The 12,880-nt window shown below is 41.8% G+C and overlaps 1 protein-coding gene across 2 annotated transcripts in view; it reads right to left on the reverse strand.

The window, feature by feature from the left end:
* pdgfrb (platelet-derived growth factor receptor, beta polypeptide) overlaps positions 1–10,539 on the reverse strand; it is a 32,769-nt gene extending 22,230 nt beyond the window's left edge. For both annotated transcript variants that reach the window (XM_042492994.1, XM_042492993.1), the window contains exon 1: positions 10,154–10,539. The gene's annotated coding sequence lies outside the window, so the exon portion shown is untranslated. The remainder of the gene's footprint in view (positions 1–10,153) is intronic.
* Between the last annotated feature and the right edge of the window lie 2,341 nt (positions 10,540–12,880).

The following is a 12,880-nucleotide window of genomic DNA, read 5'->3' on the forward strand; positions in this document are numbered from 1 at the left end:
ACTGCAAAGTCAGAAGGCAGAAGGAAAGGTTGAGGAGGGGAGGAATGGTTTGTTATTATGTTTGGGATGGGGGTTAAGCCTTGCAGCACACAGACGTCTGGAAACAGTTAAGGATGGATCACAGGCCTGTACCCAAGAGGGTGGGAAAGAGAGAGAGGGCGGAAGAGCGAGGCTTGGGAAGAGCGAGGGTGGATGAGGAAGTGAGGGAACGAGCCAGTGGAAAAATTGTGAAATGTATCTTGAGAAATCTCGCCCCATTTAGAGTTTCTGCTTGATAATGCAATCCAATTTTACAATCTCTATTTTAAGAAATGTGACTATTTTTACATATTATGTAATGGGGCATGTGTTGATGATGATACTTCTCCATCTTATCTCCAACTATTGGGAGTTTCATTTACGGTCAGTTTCATTTACGGTCATTTATTACGGTCAGTTTTCATTTCACTGAACATGCAGAGCAACACCATCTTTAAAACTCTATAAAAGTGTATAAAAGTTACAGATTTGTTTTATTTAGAGACATAAAAGAGATGAAAGATCACTTTTGGCAGTGGTGGTGGGGTACAAGAAGTTCCATGACTAACCCACAGCCAGTTACTCAAACCAGAGATACACGTTGCCTCTCTAAATTAACTGCCTTTGGCACTTCCGCTCCCAAAACGAAAACTTGAGTTGCTCCAAAAACATGACTGGTCCATTTCCTCCCCTGCCTCCTGGTTCTAATAAAAAGGGGGGGAGGGAGAAACAGACAAGGAGAGAGAGATGCTTTTTTCTGTCTGTCATAGTTCACACACATGTGCACATACGCACATCCTGACTGGTGCGTCAAGCATGTGCTGGCGCACACACACTGTTCACACAGGCACACGCTGTATTACACTTACACCCCCCATCGTCTTCACCCACTATCTACACACGCACACACACACGGATCACCCCCCCACCCACCCCCCCTTTCCATTTTTGTCACTGCGGTCTGTGTACAGTTCAAGTTCCCACAGTACTCCTCTGGAACTTTCCCAGGACCGCTGATACACTTGGGTCCGTGCTGGTGATGACGGCAGGAGCAGGGGAGGTCACCATATCCCCAGGGGCCCGAGCAGCCAGCAACGAAGGACCGTCCACTAAGGAAGCCACACATCAGCGTTTACGAGAACTAGCAACCTCAGTGTCAGCGATGATGACTTTGAGGGACAACTTAATATGCTTATGCCAAAGTCATGTGTCACTTGGCAGCATGAGGACCAACAGATTTTATTGTGACTGGCTGCTGATGCTATTTCTGCTAAAATAAGCGTTAGGGCTACTGCAGGATATGATTTACATCTGAGGTCAGCAGAAAACTGGTGTGTTCAAATCTTATTTTGGAGGTCTTTGCAAAAGAGGGAAAAAATAATGTTTGGCTACTGCAACATGATGAGGTTTTATGTTGACAAATGGACAGGGGGGGCTTTGAACAGAGAAGGAATCTGACCCTAAGATAGGATGTGCTGACTGGGATCGGTGGGCCAAGGGGCGCCAGAACACCACTTCAAAAAGAGTGAACACTATGGCGAGATTTATCCAAGATTTAAGAACATGCAACACTAGCATCAAAGTCTTATTCCTGGTGCGAGGAGACACTTAGGGGTAGATCTAAGAACGGTTGCAAACATAGCTGTTCTTGTGCTAATCTCTGCCATGGTCGGGTTTTTTGTGCAAGAAAGGGAATATACAAACAGTGATGTCAAAAAGGGTCAGGACACTAGTGAATCTGCCAAGAAGGTTTGGCAGCTTTTCAGTGACTTTTGTTTCCCGCTTAATAAAAACGCTTGGTAGCAGTTGGAACCCTGAAACAAAAAGCAACTCTTTGTTGGAACTTTAGAGATGACAAAGTAGTGTTTGAGGCAATCTGCAACATCCAAACATCAAGTCAAGTCAAGTGGCTCTCAGGCTGAGGATCTTGTGGAGGGTCTTAAAGATGATTAAAAGGATCTGAAAAACTTATTTCTAACACACATGTTTATTGTTGTCATTTTAATCTACGAAATGGGATATTCCATTCCCGCAATGATCGTGGAGGTCAAAAACAAACCCTGTTTATGCAAGGGATGGCGCAGTAATCACTGTGACGGATAAACTGTTATCCCACTGTATACGTTTTCCCACAGTTGCTGGGAATTTGGTGGCTGATTGACCCTCCATGATTTTCATAAACAATGCTGCTACACTCAAAGTGTCACTGGCTAATGAGGAAGAATGTTAAAATCAACCTCAGCGGGATGCACCAAGCCCACGTGCAGTCCCACAGCAGCCTGTAATCCCACCTCTGGGATAATCTATATATACATATATATACTGTAGCTGCATGTTTGATTTAAACATCTGGCAGCGATAAAGCCATCCTGGATGAGGTGGGAACTGCTTCGTGAACCACATTTGCAGCCAAATGTTTGCTTGAGTGTGTCCCGAGGGGGGAGTTTTGCATTTAAAAGAAGGGGTGGGGGGGTGTAATCTATAACAAAAGAGAGAAAGATGTCCAAAAAAGCCTGCCAAAGTGCAGCTGGAGAGCTCCAACTTCCTGTATGGGGAAATTTTCTGGCCTTGTGTGGGTGTAAGGCTGTGATGCATCAGTGTACAGCAGACCACCACAAACACTAACCAAAAACTCATGAAGACACCACAATGAAAAGAGTCCAAACTGATGAAACTTCTACAAAAAAAAACTCCTCCAAATAACAAGCTGCACAAAATAGATGTAAACTCGAAAACAAGGACAAAGAAAGAAAAAAAGCAAACCATCAAGCAAAAACAGACCAATTAGACCAATGACAAAGCATGATGAACCATCGACACACCACAAGAACATTGCACACAGCACCAGACAGTGGAAAAGACAACAAAGGGAGCATGCAGACGTACAGAACACAATTTATGGGAAACACCACATCAAAGTGGGACAGCAGAGGGAGCGCACACACAGTCTTACATCACAGACGGTGATGTTTACACGGCTGAAGTGAACAGGAAGCTGTGATCTACAAAACAAACATCTCAAACTCAGTGGTTACTTCTTTCCAATGCAAACAATTATAGCTCTGATAAGTCTATCACTGACCACTTTATTAGGTTGCGCACTAAATCATGTCACCAGAATAGCTGCAGTGCAGGATTAATGGACACGCCATACTTTTTAGTTTTTAGAAGGATGTCAAGTTTTCTTGATGTATCTCGGACTTTGGCGAGCACTGTGGGAAAAAAATGACCCAGTGTGTCTTTGTTAAAACAAACCTCCATTTTTATCACTTGTCTTGGACGGACAAATCCCCCTGAGGCAAACCTTCTGGTCCCTCAGCAGCTGACCCACAACACACTGCACCCACCCCAGGCAGCCACGCTGTCCCCCAGCACGGCTAGTACGCATACGTTACATTACCAGAGCTGTAAGGATGATAAACCGCAGGCTTATGAGTAAAAGGCAGAGAGCACACATGTCATCAACATGCGGTCAGAATATGTGAGTTAGTGTAAACAGGAAATGTGTGCTGTCTGCTTATGGAGCCTGTGTTTGTGTCATAATAATATATCTTTTATATTGTAAAAGAAGAGAGGAAGACAGTTACACTTCTATCTTGTAAGAGGAAATCAGTTTAATTTTATCTGTTTAAGTTAATAGCACTCTCCGTGCCATGTGTGCCACATTTAAAGTTGCAATAATAGATTTGGGGGGCAGTGGAAATAAGCTGTAAACTTAGAATTTAACATAAGTTTCCATCCAAATGTAGAGCAAACTTTGACGAAATTTCCAGAAAATGCTAATTAATGCTTCCATCGAGTTGAAGCCAGAGTCTGTGCAGTAGCGATTTACACAATACCAAGTTCCTGCTGTCCGGCCAATTACGAGCAGCATCATTGATCACAAGCAATCACAGCTGTCAATCCTGATGTCACTACCCCTTTCTATATTGTCAAATTAAAACCAAACTTATCAGGAGTAGGAGGGAGTCATCGAGGGAGTTACAGAGTCCCCAGAAAAATGTGCAGTAGTTTATTTTCACAATATAAACCACTATAAAAGTGAGTCCAATGTAAGAGTCAATAGAGTTGCTGCTGTGATTATAGGTTTAAGCTCCTCCATGGTTATTTCCTCAGCTATAGTTGTCAGCTATTGAATACTGGATCTTAAATGTATCTAACAACCAAAATCTTTTCAGGTGGAGGTCTTTGAAGCAAAATCACATTAAATGGGGGTCCATGACGTAGTGTTTATAAATTAAGGAGTCCTTGACACGAAAAATGTTGCGATCCAATGATGTAGCCTTTCTCAAGATTTATCTACTAATTCAGTTTCCATGATCAAAAAGAAGCTAAAAATCCCTTAAAAGCTGCACAGTCAAGTGATTACTTCTCTATGGTTTTGTCACTACTAGCAAATGAAAAAAGAAACATTACATATATCCTACATATTTCTACACTCCAGAAACGTGTCTGTGTCATAATGGTTTTGGCAAATGTTGAGTAAGTGTTTTTAGACAGACTGAGACTGAAAATATATTTTCATCACGATGGCTGCAGAGGCAAACAGTTGCAGATACACAGTTGGACACGTAACTTTGAAAACTTCAGTATCAGCAAAAAAAAAGCTTGTATCCTGTAACTTTATAGAGCTTGAAGCTGCATTAAAGCCTTCTCAAGTTTGCATTATCAGATGCTGGTGCATTTAAAAAAAGTTCCTTCCTATCATTGCCATTAATAAATCTCCCTTTGGTTTTTAGGACACAATGACAGTGAGTGGACTCACAGCGATCATAGTGACTCTGCGCTCATGCTGAGGCAACACATGTTTGGGTAACTCTGGATTTTGGTTTGCTCCCCTTCAAACAGAGTTGTAAATGTTGTTTGTAGTGGCGCTGGGGGGCTGTAAAGGGCTTCTGGGTAAAACTGATGGTTGTAGAATGACAGCCTCAGATGTGGCTAGTGTTTGATATCAGTTTAATGATATAATTTTCCACTCATTTGGGGACCTAAATGAGGGAAAATGATTAAGATTTCGAAAAAACTAAAGCAGCTGTTATCATTTTTTTCCCTTTTTTCTTGACCAGTAAATCTTGTTACTACCAGTTAGGCTGTAATTTTACTTTGCCCGGGTCCCAGCAAATTCACACTGCTCATAGGGAAAACAAGGATATCAGATATATTTGCTTGCATAAGCTCTGCCCCATCCTCCAACGTCTTTCTTCTGCACCCTCCTTGAGGGTATAAGCCCCACAACCTGCCCTATGAGAAATGAAGGACGCCTACACACTTCCAATCCCTCCACTCTGACACACCCACGCCTCCCTATAAGAAAAAAGCAGAAACAGCTGAATACAATTAGGCCTGGCTTTAAACTCCACTCGTTGCCCTGAACACGATAATGTTGGAAGGAAGCGGAAAAGGAGGGGAAAGAGTGACAGGGAAGCATCAATCTGGGAGATAATTTATACAACATGTGCAGCTTTCATTTGTGGCATTTACAGCAAAGCAGTCTTAAAAAGGCTCTCTGTGAGTGCTGACAAATCTAAAGAAATGCGACTGATAATTAGATATATCACTAGCTAAACGATGTTACAACTTACTCTGAAAAGCAGCACATATCCATCAGACAAACTGAGAGAAAACCAAATAAGTCTCCATTTTCCATTGTATGGAATATTTGTATCTTGTAAAAGCAAAGACTGTTTTCCTTCGTCCTCCTGTCTCACTGCACTGTATCACCAATTCCAGCATGTTTTTTTTGGACTGAGGACAGCATAAACTCCAGAGAGAAAGAGTGGGGCTTGAAAAGAGTCTGATGGAGACCAAAACTTCCTGCTGGAAATCTGGATTTTTCCTTATGCAGTAAATTCAGGGAGGAGATTTTAATATCTCTCTTATGTTATACAGACACAGAGGGGGAAGAAGCAGTCACATCCTCTACATGAATGATGGTGGTGATGCTACAACAATTCCTTGTGTGCAAGCAAATCAGAGTTTTAAGTTTTTTACTTAAAGCCTGTAACAACCTGGTTTCCAATCTAAATGAATAGCATGACATTTGGAAAAATATGCTTATATTTTTACTGAAAGTCATGTCTGTATGGTGAAAATGAAGCAGGAGCCAGCAGCCAGTTAGCTGAGCTTAACACAAACACAAGAAACAGAGTGAAACAGCTAGGTTCAGATTATTTTCAAACTGCCATTTTCACTATAATGTGTCAATAAGTGAGCTTTAAAAAGTCTCCAGCACATCTGGTAGAGTGTGAATCCCATGTAGGCTGAGGCCTTTGCAGCGGCTCAGGTTGACTGCAACCTGCAGCCATTCGCTTCATGTTATTCCTTCTCTCTCTACACTGTTTCCTATCTGTCTACAACTGTCCTGTCAGTAAATTTAAAAAAGAAGTATTTCAATGTTGGCAAAACTGGACTGTCTGTGCAGTAAAAAGACACAAATAGTTTTGGAAGTGGTGTTACGTGGTTTCACTGAGGAGGTAGAAAACCTACTACCAAAATGCATTGCGCCACAGCAGACAAATAAACACCCCCGCTGGTGGGTGACATGGTGTGAGCTTGGCTGTTATGACAAAAGAAACAATATGGAGGTTGGCTGGTACAAAACAATGTTGAATTACAGTTAAACGGTAAGTTAAAATATGTTTGAAAAATTAGTTGAGAAAGACACAGTAACAGAATCTTGGTTCATACTTAATCAGCACTTCCTAGTTTCACAGTTTGATCCGAGTTTGAAGAGAGAGGTGTGAGTATTGTTTGTGTCTGTGTGCAATCTGAAGTTTTAGCAACAGCCCTAGATCGGCAAAAACTTGAGCTGAGGGATGAGCAGGAAGATCTTACCACAGTTCATTTACACATATGAGCGCTGCTTGACAATCAGTAAGCTATCCCTTTAAGAGGCACAGTAAGCATGTATTTCTTTATAACATTAAATATTTATGTATACATAAGCAGCACCCAAGTTAAGGTCATAAAAAACACCCTAAGTTATCATTTATTATGAGTTTAACACTCAAACACTAAGACTAATCTGCTTTAGCACAACTGTGTGAGCTTGGTTTGATGAGATTTCAGTGAAATTGGCTTTGAAACATAAATAGGCTTAAGTTTTGCAGGTTTTGTTTAAAAATATTTATCTGAAAAATAGCTAGCTACTATAGTGGTCCAATAGAGTATAGTGTGTAGTGTGATAAAAGTATTTTTCCATCTGAAATGCTGTAAAACAGAGGTATAAAGTTGGATAAAATGTATATGCTCATAAAGAATTTCTCCTCAAAATTACCTCTTTGCATTTCTAGGCTGATCTCCTAAAAGTTTGGCATTATAACTCAAACAGAAACATTTCCCCCAGGAGTTGTCCAGTAGGAGTGGCTGAGCTCTCCGGCTGAAGATGAGATGCAGCTGCCTGTCAGCTCTGTGTGAGTGGGAGGGAGGAAAAAAAGGAGGGAACAAGGGGGAGGCCAGATGGACGGGCAGCCGTACAGGATGCTGTATCACAGCAGCACTTAGTGCTCTTCATTAAAGCTATATGACTCAAATACTGTAAGTGTCTGAGTACAGCACTAAAGAGGCAATGACCTATAGGCAGGCCAAGGGCAAGAGACTGATAGACTTCCAGAGAAAAAAACAGCTCAGTTCAAAAGTATGAAGGATGAATTATGAGTCAGAGGCAGCTATATTTAAATTTAAAAAAAACATCTTACACTCATCAATAAGTGTAAACACGTGATAACATGTCTGAGTACTTTTGAATTACTTTTAAACGTCATACTTCATCCACATCTAAACAACGTCACACTAGTTGTCAGATCACGATTGCTGAACAGCTGTGTGTTCAGCTCACAGAGGATAAATCACAAGCGGACAAAATGAGATCAACGTGTTTCAAAACTTGCATCCGAGCTCAGGCTGCTACATATCAGCACATGTGAGCCGAATCAGACTCCTGGCATGTTTTCTGCATGGTCATAATGTGAAGCACATTTTCTCAGCGCGGTTGGCATGTGGAGAGGCCGGAGAGCCAGGAAACAGCTGATGACGAAGGATTAGGTTTGGGCCAGGGGAGTGGAGCCGACTGGGCCGCGCTGCATCGGGGCCGCAGAGAAGAGCTCTGCTGCAGCACATACCAGCAGCCTGACGCACAGGGAGAAAAATCCCCAATGGTCAGGAGACAAATTAGACTTCACTATGTTTTACAAATCCAAGCTATGAAGATTTGTCAGAGTATATCCACTGTTTTAAGGTGAGGCTGTGAGATGTTCAGCAGGAGACATCCAGCTGATAAAACTATGACATGAATGCAATAACATCTAATACCGTTGATGGTAAAAGTATGATATGTATGCAAGTTTCCAACAGCCCATCTGCAACAACAGACTGGACTGAAATATCCACAGACATAAAGAAGATCAAAAACGTCAAAAGGAAACTTAGGAGGAGGAGAGCAGCAGACACAAAACACATGCCAACATTGTTTTGATTATGCTAATTCAGATGCCCCCATATCAGAAAGGTCATCTGGTTAACCCTGGATTGACATCAGATCTCTTATGCTGCGTTCAGACGCCTTTCATAAGCAATTAAAGCTTTGAAATGTGAAATGGAAATGAAAAAAAGGGCAATCAACAATTTGGCATGAAAAGTCTTGCAAATTGCAAAAAAATAGTAAAAGGTGACAAGGAAATGACCTGAAAATGAGCTTTTAAAAATCAGAGCAGGAGAATCATTAGATTATATAATATATAACTGCTACAATTATATATTCAAAATATATTATCTTTTATTTATACTTATTTTATTTTAGCACTTTTTCAGGTCATTTCCTTTTTTTTCCTTTCTTTTTTGCACACTAGCTAGTTTGTTTTATGTGCTTATTTGCAGCTAATTTTCTTGTAACTTTTTACTAATTACTAATTTTTACAATTTAGTTTTTTCGGTAATTTCTTGACAAGTTGCTCATTGTCTTCTTTCCATGTTTTGAAAGAAATCAAGTCAATTTGCTCAGGTTTCCAAGGGTTACAGGAGATGGATGTGCAGCAAACCCAACAACTTAACAAAGCTGCGGCCGCACATAGCGGGGAAGTGGGAAGGCTTTCAGGTGCAAAACATATGGCGGATTAGAGTGAAAAGACATGCATGACACATGTGTCTGCCATGAAATAGCTCACATTGCTATAATGTAACTTATGCCAGGTAGTAAAGCCCTCTCCTGTGATGAATGAGAGGAGATGATTCAACAGATTGTTTATGTCTGCGTTCCTCAAGCGAGACCAAATCACAGCTTTACAAGAGATTTACATTTAAAAAAGGGTGGCCGAGGCATTAGGCTGTAAATTCAAGCTGCTATCTCTAAAAGGAGATCCAAAAGATGCTGGTGACAGCAACTGATGCCAGGTCTGATATCACTTCACAGCTACGGTCTGTCAATGAACTCCTCCATGTAGCAATGCAGAGAAGATTGATTCTGCTAGGGCCATTCACAGGGGAGGAAAGAGACTGATGGTCGTAGCAGTGAGGACCACCGGTTCACTCAGGGTGACTGAAGAGAGCTGTATAAACAAGCCCTTTCGCAGTGAAGCACAAAGTGAAGCGCATACAAACAGCTTGTGCTATAAAGCTCAGTGTGTGAGTGTGTGTGTTTGTGTGTAAGAAAGACCCCAGGACACCTTGTCAATCGCATTCTCTCAGTGAGAAGATAAACATTGTTAAAGTTGCGCCCTGTAAAGAATGAAAAGGTGTCTATGTACAGAGATGCAAGCCATGGTTGCCATGTTGATGTTTGAACAGGTTGCTCACACTCTTTCACATTGTTATTCCTGGTGTATACACATTCAAGTATGTGGGTAACAAACACCAGCAATAGACACACATTAACACTAACTAGCAACAACATCACAAAACAAAACAGGCTCATTTTGATCGTTTATCGGTTTAAGTCAAAGTTATATGAACCATCAGTGCAGTGCTGTAAGGATGCATCCTCGCTGAGACAGACAGCTATGAAATTAAATCTGTCTCAGTGGGCTTCCCGTACAGGCTAAGTGAATTTTCCCCAGTTCATCTTCACTTCTGCCACCAGCTGCCAAGCAGCCGTGACTAAAAGTAAAATCCTTGACAGTGACAGAGAAATAAGACCGCTTACCTTCAGAGTGATCCTAGAAGTACAGACAAGTTTTTCCTCTCTGTCCGAGGAGGTTGCCGGCCAGGAGTCCTCCTTCTGAAATCAGAGCAGAGGTTTCCAGCTGGTTGTCTCTACAGGGGGCTGCTGCCTCAGATGTATAGATCCCTCAGATGTTCAGTGTCTGGGGTTAATCTCTGCTGTCCCCGGAGTCCGCTGAAGGAGGAACCGCTCTGAAACTCGGCTGTTTGTTTAGTCAAATCACAGCACCACGGGGGTCTCCTCTCCTCTCTCACACTCTGAAAAACCCTGCCCACCGCTCCCAAAGAGTGAGTAAGTTTAAAAAGAAGTGACATGCGCACACACACATACACACTGCTCTCCTGACAGATTCACACAGAGGAGGGAGCCAGTTGTCCGGCCCAGCTGAGGCTCGAGTAAGAGTGGAGAGGGAGAGGAGGGAGGGAATTGTGAGTGGGAGTTGAGCAAAAGGCAATAGAGGGAAGTTTGAAAAAAGAAAAAGAGGAGTGAGCAGAGAAAGAGAAAAGACAGAGGGAGAAAACTTCAAAATACAGGTTGTGCTTGTTGTTCTTCAGTAGCAGCGCAGAGGTCTGGAGCTGGGGTGATTTGTTTATGAATGGAGTGGCGAGGAACTGGAGGTGAACTGAGACAGTCTCTATTGGCAACAGCAATCTGGACCGCATCTAACCCCTCCATAAAACAACAAACACAATAAAAAGGAAGAGAAAGACTGAGTGAGAGGTCCAAGCGAAGTAGAAAAAAAAGGTTTTGGCAGAGCTGATCGTGGCCTGCTTTGGAAACAAACATGGAAGTCTCAGTTTCTCGGGAAAATAACTTCACTTATATAATCATACTGATAGAATCGAGTGTAAAAGAGGTTAAACACATGGGTTACTTTAGCCATTTAACCCTTAGATGTTACATCTCCCTTTCTGTCTTCTGTTTTTTTTGTTTCCTATCTTTTTCCATTTAACCCACATAAAATACATCAATACCTCCCTCTGTCTTCTTTCTTTCAGTCTCTCATTCAAACACACACCATGCAAACACCTCTGTTTTCTGCATTGGCTCTCTCCCTAATGTCTCCCTTTCCCAGGATATGAGTGGATGGCTTGAAATTCATAACGCAACCCTGCAGCTGACGAAGGCCTTTTGTCTCTAACAAGGGGTAGGGGGGGCAGACAGGGGAGGAGGAGGGAACAGGGGCTAAATTGGACAGTAACCATGTTCTCCTCTAATTGTGAGGGTAAATCTAAAAGCCCTGCTAGCAGTAATTAGAGAGCCAGTGAGGCCCCAGTTATTAGATAGGAGGGGAGCAACACCAAACAGGGCTGTCCCACCTTCACATCAGCCTATTTCTAACTATGTAATTAACACCTTCTCTCAATAAATCTGCCCAAAATCCACCTACTTAACCCCATGAATCTACAACCCAATTCCAAAGAGGTTGGGACGTTGTGTAAAACATAAATAAAGACAGAAATGATTGATTTGTAAATCTTTGAATAGAACACAAACATAAAATATTTAATGTTCAAACTGATAAACTTTAGGTTTCTTTGTGAAATCTACACTCATTCTGAATTTGATACCTGCAACACGTTCCAAAAAAGTTGGTGCAACTTGGAATTTTGAGTAATACTCAAAAAACACTAGTTAGGATCATTTCACAGGTAAACAGGTTAACTGATAACAGATTAACCCTTTGAAACCTGGACCGACATCACTTCCCAAGTGCTGCTTTCAGACACCCTTCACAAGTTTTTAAACCATTTAAACCATTTCTCAAATTGCAAGAAATTAGTGGATTTGGGGAATTATTTTTAAAACGCTAGGAAAACTTGTTTAGGTAATTTCTTTTCCAGGTCATTCCCGTGTTTGTTTGTTTGTTTGTTTGTTTGTTTTACTGTTTTACATTATGCACTGCAAACCATGTTTTATCATCTGGAGATCAGACACACACTCAAAACATCCTGCAGCTCTAACAGGACACACTGGGTGTAAATTCCTAATGTTTTAAGAGTACCCACCCAAGACAGATATTGTATCTGTCTAATGTGGTATTTTGTTATTATCTATAATTGCAGCATGTTGCAATGGAGTGGTGGAGACATAGAAAACAAGGGGGTATCTGTGGCTTTATATTTGGCAGCTATCTGTGGTGTTTATTCATACTGTTGGACAAAGTAGCAAACCACTTGATATACTGGACTCTGAATCATTCTGCTGCAACAATACACAGCCTATTCAGCCTATCAGAACAGCAGAAGAGTGCTTTCTCTCACTGCTGATCTGGGCTTGTTTCCATAGCTGGAGCGCAACTAGTGCAACTTGTCGTGTGGGTGTGAGCGCAGCGACAGGAGAAAGGACCCAAATGCAGACAATACAAGCAGACAGGAACAGTTAAGGGATTTGCTGAAAAGATAAACAAACATGAGCTTACTGGCATGTCCAAACAGAAGAATTATTGAGTCCACGGAAAAACAGGAATGGGGCTGGAAAAAGTGCAGGCAGACACATATTCCTGTTAGGTAGGATTCCAAAGTTTCAGGGTAGCAGAGGCTTGAAAGCAAAGGTGCAGCACAGTGACAAGGAGAGAGTTAAAAAGGTTGTGGGAACAGGTGAGCAAGGAAGATCAGGTGACTGGGACAGACGGGAATGGGGTTACTGCAGGGCAGGAGGGAGTGAGGTGACTGAGAGGAGAAAAAGTCAGAGGGCATCTGGTGGACA

This window comes from Plectropomus leopardus, chromosome 9 (assembly GCF_008729295.1).
Source record: "Plectropomus leopardus isolate mb chromosome 9, YSFRI_Pleo_2.0, whole genome shotgun sequence".
In the NCBI taxonomy this organism is placed as follows: Eukaryota; Metazoa; Chordata; class Actinopteri; order Perciformes; family Serranidae; genus Plectropomus; species Plectropomus leopardus.